This window comes from Triticum dicoccoides, chromosome 3A, assembly GCF_002162155.2.
Source record: "Triticum dicoccoides isolate Atlit2015 ecotype Zavitan chromosome 3A, WEW_v2.0, whole genome shotgun sequence".
Lineage (NCBI taxonomy): Eukaryota > Viridiplantae > Streptophyta > Magnoliopsida > Poales > Poaceae > Triticum > Triticum dicoccoides.
In genome coordinates this window covers 713,472,919-713,478,007 of record NC_041384.1, presented here as the reverse complement: position 1 = coordinate 713,478,007, position 5,089 = coordinate 713,472,919, and the positions used below count along the sequence as shown (strand labels likewise).

The 5,089-nt window shown below is 43.5% G+C and overlaps 1 long non-coding RNA gene across 1 annotated transcript; it reads right to left on the bottom strand.

Annotated features, from left to right (window-relative positions):
- Window positions 1-2,535: 2,535 nt before the first annotated feature.
- LOC119270392 lies at window positions 2,536-4,587 on the bottom strand. The gene is made up of 2 exons (XR_005134085.1): window positions 4,396-4,587; window positions 2,536-3,949 (listed from the first exon to the last, which is right to left on the bottom strand). It is a non-coding gene; the product is annotated as an uncharacterized LOC119270392 (long non-coding RNA).
- Between the last annotated feature and the right edge of the window lie 502 nt (window positions 4,588-5,089).

The following is a 5,089-nucleotide window of genomic DNA, read 5'->3' as shown; positions in this document are numbered from 1 at the left end:
GGTCATTTTGTGTTTTACCTTCATCTCCAGAGCCATGAGCGTTACTTTCAGGCGGGTATCCTCGAGCCTTCATCCTTCATACAATGGAGTAACCGCGTCTATCTCCAGTTGATCCAGCTTGGCTTTCTCTCGGGCGGCAACTCTTGTGTTATCCGTCTGCTTGAGAAGTAGCTCTTGAATATGAGGGTCCTGCACCCAGCCTCCATCGTCGTTTGCTCCGGCATCTTCATCTTCATGATCATGCCCTTCGTCTTGATCTTCCTCATCATCATGTCCGGCATCTTCTACATGATGACTGTGTATAGTATCACCGTCGTGATCATGTCCTGGAGATTCTTCGTCTTCTCGCCCGCCCTCGCCGCGGTGGTTGTCTTGCTGCCCTTCCTCATTTCTTGCCCGCCCCCCATGGACGACTTCATAGTCATCTTCATCACCTTGTCACCGATAGCGCCATCCATGAAACCACGCAAGAGCAGGTGGTCCCGCACCTGCCCGGAATCCGAGTCCGCAATAAGGCTCTTCAACTTGCATCTTCGACACGGACATCTTATCTCCGTCTCGTTCTTTTAAAGCATCTCGGCCTTCACGGAGCTCAAAAACCTATTCACGATGCTTTCGGTCATCGTGCGGACCATGGTCGCATGCGGGGTAGAGCAAAACGATATTTTAGAACCAAGAAAAAATTTGGCATGACTTTCCCTAAAAATAGGACCAAAAAGAATGCATAGTGCCAGAATTATCGCCGAAACGGAAATGAATCAACATTCCGGCAAAATAATGGCAACTATCGCATTTCAAATACCGCTACCAGCAAATACAAACATATATGCAACACCACAAACATACATAGATCTAGCAAGGCCATAAAAAGTGCATGTGCACGTTGTTGGAGCGAGCTAGGGAGAAAAAAAAGTAGATCTACAACATAAAGATAGCTTTCCCCTTACTTACCTATTAAAAAAAGGTAATTTAACCACTTAATTTTGATGAATTTATAGTGCAAATGAGGTGAGGAGGAGGAGGCAGCCGACACAAGCTTGGAGAAGAAGGTGGAGAGAATGAAGTGGCAAAAGTGAGTGTGTAGGTGTGGCTGTCCAAAATATCTAGCTGATCTCAGGTTACTAATGGCGCACCACCCACAAATGCGCCATTAGTAACCCTGGTTACTAATGGAGCACCAGCTTGAGGTGCGTAGTTTTGCAAAAAAAAAGAAGTGGCGCACTGCGTTGGTGGTGCGCCATTACTAGTTAAACTAGTAATGACGCACTCTTCCCTGATGCGCCATTAGTATTTTTGGAAAAAAAATTGTTACTAATGGCGCACCAACTCATGGTGCGCCATTACTATATAGTAGTGGCGCACCACATATCTGGTGCGCCATTAGTGGCCATATCATCTATAGCCCTTTCCTAGTAGTGAGCTTAGCAAACACAAGCTAAGCACCTATACATTGAGGAGTATAGTTGCTAAGCTATTTAATATACTTAGCACCTCATCTAAGCACTCATATATTGGAAGCAGCCTTATAAACTAATTATACCTCCCCACCAATCACCAAGCTAGCGTTGATTTAGAAAAATTAGAGAGATTCCTGCTGCTCCCTAAGACTAGCCACAGTGGAGAGTAACATACACGTATCCCTAGACTATGTTATTACCTTCATAATGGGTAGTAACTTAAGTGTGATAACATGTAAAGATTCATTTATTAGGTTATAGACTCATATTGCATTGGAACGTGTGATATTACAGTAACCAGCTAAGTTACTACAACTACCTCTCTCCTCATTAACTAATTGTCACATAAGCAAATTTGCTGAGTTGGATTTGATGTTACTGTTGAAGTTACTTCCACTGTGGCTAGTCTAAGCCATGTGTGTAACACGAACTAACACGCATTTTGTGTATTTAAGCTAGGTGGTAGACACGGTACCAAGTGTCATGTTATAAGATTGAAGGTCGATGCGATCTTGAGATGGGAGAAAAGTTTCCTTGGATGCCGCTTCGACTACAGTGGCCTGTTAAATTACAACGCACTTTACTAGCGTGGTGTCGTGCCTAATCGAGAGATTCCTCGCTTGCTCCCTGATCGAGACCATTTGTACGTGGTAGCGTGGTGTCTGCGGCACCATACAATTTGGTCGCAAAATAGCAAAATAAAACATCACATGATTTGCTCCCCTGTATAGAGATAGAAGAGCCACTTGAGTTGAGGGCAACATCCAATCATTCTCTCGTCCAGAAAGCGTTGCATCAGTTGAGGGCAATACTTCCACTCCAGAGTGATTGACAGAAAAGGTACCCACGAGACGAAATGGCAAATCAAGTTCCAGTTGTACTCCAACAGAAAGATGTACTCAATACAGGTCCTAAGCGGGTACATCAAAATGACACTGCCGACTTCCCTGTTTATTTGATCAAAATGACAAATAGAAGATGGAACTTCAGAACATAGGACAAACTGAATGCGGCATTTTAGGTTGCGAGTCTGAAATAAAGTTATTACAAACAATGGAGTGTAATGAAGAATGCAGGAGAGCAGGCAAACCAGACATCTGTACATATATAATAACTAATGGTTCATACGGGCAAATTGCACTGGCCACCATACAAACTGGTTGTTGAATTGACAGAAAATTAACCAGCCAGTCATACATCATAAGTACATAACTCTTCCTTACAAAAGAAAGAAATGGAGAAGGAAGTTCATCATTAGCAAAATGCAGGAGCGCTGCAGAAACTTGGTGCTTCTTGAATCTAACTGAAGTAATAGCAGTATTCAGGCATAAGTGGGTACAATTACAATGAGAGTTTCATGTTGCTGCAGAAGACGAATCAAAACACCATGGCAAATGAAGTGTTCCTGAGCCTCACCATCTCAATTGGCAAGAATGGAAGTGCTCACCACAATATTCTAAATCTAACACATGTAGAACATAAACGCTCAACATACGCGACACTGAATCGACAATAGCACGTGGATATACAAGAGAGCTCACTTGTGGCATTGTTGCTTCTTCTGATGGTGGTCATATCTGACATTCTCTTTCGGGTGGATAATATTCAAATCTTGCCTTTGTATAGATCGCTTTCACTCAGTGCCATGTTAGTGTTTTTCTTCACTTGGCAAAAACATATTGGATCAATCATCATATCATAACACAATAAGATTTTTCATGCCTTCATCAAATTGATGTCTATTGGTTGAATCATGCTTCTATTTATGATCTCATTGAGTAACTCTATCACTGAGCTCAAATAGGCTAATCTCTGGTTTTCCATGATAAACAAAACATTCGGCTATCAATTTACCTATCAAGTGACCTTGCTTAATCTTCTAATCTTCTGAAAACATACTTAGATATAATAACTAATCCTATAGATGACAAGGTAGATCGAAACTAATAGTAAAAGAAGCTTGACTCTAGATTATCACTTTGACATAATCTACAAGTCAAGAGCTTCTTTTACTATTTCTTTGCTGCTTTCCATGTCATTCGTGTGTGTGGCTTCTGTTGTGTTCTATCTCTAGTTTACCCTAACTTGCTTAAGACTAAAGATTATGGTTTTGTTCTATGATCTATCTTCACATCATTTATTATATGTAAGCATATATCCAGAAGATTACAAAATTAAGCGAGACCAATTCATATGAAGATGGATAGCTGAAGATTTGTGTATCATGTAAACACGAAATTAACCCATTTGAGCTAGGAGAGTTACTTCAGTGAGCTGATAAACAGAAGTACGATCCAACCCGTAGACATCACTATCAACGCAGAAAAGTCTTATGGTGTCCATGACATGATGCTTGATCTAATATATTCGTTGCGTAGAGAAACGCTCATGGCAATGTTCAATCTAAAAGAACATCGATGGTAGCAGCCAAATAACAGGATATTCTTCATTTCCACCACAACAATTGTGATTCCCATTCCATGCCCAAGTACCTGTGCATGTGAAGATTTTGAAACAATTAGTTGGCAGGCAAGTCAACATGAGTATACTATTTATTCATAAGGAGAAGATAACAATGAATAATGAGCTATTTATCAAGGCAAAAAATAAGCAGAATCTAGAGTGAATCACAAATGATTTGCACTTAAGATGTTAATCTGATATATGTTTCTTCACAAAGAGAAGTCAGTAGTGAAGTATGTGCTAATTATCTGGCAACAAATGGCCTCACTAAAGCAGACCCTAGGAGTAAATCTAACATGGATAATCAAGGATTTGCACCGAAGGATTAAGATGCGCACACCGGCCGGCCGGCCGGTACTTGAGGAAACTAGATTAAACAACCTAGAACGGAAGAAGACCAGAAATTTGAACTGAAGATGCACACCACCATGAGTTTAAGTTCATCGGATCCAGATCAGGAAGAAACGAAATATACCTCATGTCCTTGTTCTGCGAGATCCAGCCTTTGGCACCTCTCCGGGCTGCTGCACGTACTCACCGACGAGGAGGTCGCCGGTGGCCGGCAGGACGCACCAGCCCCGGGACGAGCCCAGCCGGCGAGATCTACTCCACGGCTCGACCTCTGCCTCTGACTGACGGACTCTCCCTCTCTCTAAACGGGTCCCTCCAAACGCTGTAGAAATAAGCGCCGGGGGGAGAGGGGTTAACGGATCCGACCAATCACATGCCGGCACAGAGCTGCTACCATGTGGGTCCTCCGCGCGGTATGGTCCCATGTGTCATCCAGCTTAGACAAACATTGAACAGCTAAGTTGAGGTCTGATAGATCTCCTGGTCTAAGAGCAAGTCTAGTAGAGCCCTCGGACCCTCGAACCCCTAAAAATGACCGTTTTTTTTACAATTTTCGCTGAAAAAACGCCGTAGACTAGAACCTCTAAACCCTCAAACCCGTAAAAAAATTTAGAGGTCCAACCCTCAAACCAGTTTACAACCTGTAGAAGTAGAGGTTGAAAGGGAAATCTCCCCCCTACCCGCACTCCTCCTCCTCTCTCGCGCGGGAGGAAACTTCCTCCTCCTCCCGGCCTCCTCCTCCCGCCGCCTCCTGCCGCGCCGGCCATGGAGGGCCCCACCGCCGCCACGCCCCCGCCCACCGCGCCCGCCCCGCCCGC